This window comes from Heloderma suspectum, chromosome Z, assembly GCF_057233095.1.
Source record: "Heloderma suspectum isolate Gila_16-S chromosome Z, 16-S_ref, whole genome shotgun sequence".
NCBI classification, from domain to species: domain Eukaryota; kingdom Metazoa; phylum Chordata; class Lepidosauria; order Squamata; family Helodermatidae; genus Heloderma; species Heloderma suspectum.
Window position 1 is genome coordinate 4,310,213 of NC_139476.1, and position 1,191 is coordinate 4,311,403.

Here is a 1,191-nt window from a genome sequence, read left to right on the forward strand (position 1 = left end):
GCAGGGCACGCCCAACTCCGCTCCTTATATGCTCCGGGGTACTCCCCTTTCGCGATTGATGCAATCGGGAGCTAGGGGCGCCACCTGGACTCCGGAATGTGGCTGGGTGGGGCGGCGGAATGGGGGGGGGGGAAGGAAAAGTGAACCCGAAGTGTGTGTGTGTGCGCGCGCGCGCGCGCAAGTGTGTAAAACGGGGTCATGCGATTTTCAGTTTCTGTAACTTGCTGGGAACTCCGCCCCTAGGGTAAGAAGCGAAAATGGAAGTGAGTCAATTTGGAGTGGGGCTGAGGGGCGAGGAGACGAGGGACGCAGGGCGTGATCGAAAGCAAGCTAGGAAGTCTGTCGTTTATATCGCAGGGGCACAGATGTTCTTGTACTCCAACTCCCATCATCCCCAGACCAGTGCCCTCCTGGCTGGGCCTGATTGGGGTTGGAGCGCAACTGCGTCTGGTGGGGCCCCTTTGCTGCTCGCCCCCGGGTAAGGGAACTTGCGGCTCCTCCAGATGGTGTCCGACTACAACACCCATCATTCACGACTGTTGGCCGTTCTGGCTGAGGCCCATGGGAGTTGGAGTCCAATGACACCTGGAGGACCGCGGGTTCCGCGACCCGAGGTATATGGGCGGAAGTGGTTTCACCACCACTGTCACTGTCGGCGGGCAGAAATTCAACTGGGGCAGCATCCGCAGGATTAAGCCCCACTGAGTGCATTGGGATTTACTTCTGTGTAAACATGCATAGGATCGGGCCGCAGGGCTTCAAGCCTATTCACAGGTACCTGGGAGCAAGTCCTGTTAATTACAGTCGGGGGCTTACTTCCAAGTAAACATACATGGGATTGGGCCCTAAAGAGCTAACTGAGGATAGTATGGTGCAGTGAGTAGAGCACAGAGTTTGCATCGGTGCTTAATTTTGTAAAGCGATGGTTGTGAGGCACAGGCCTAAGCTTTGAAGTGTACTCTGCTTATGCATGGAGAGGCTTTTCTTTGGCATTCCTTTACATTTCTCAGGAATAACTTATTAGGTATTTATTTACAGCATTTTTACCCCACTTTTCAGTCAAAAAGGGCTCACAAAGATTAATAAGGAGATATTTCCTGCCCTAAATGACACAACACAAGAGGAAACGGGATTGGGAGGGAGGAGGAAGAAAGAACTCAGGCACCAGTTCTTAGTCTCAAAGTTCTTATA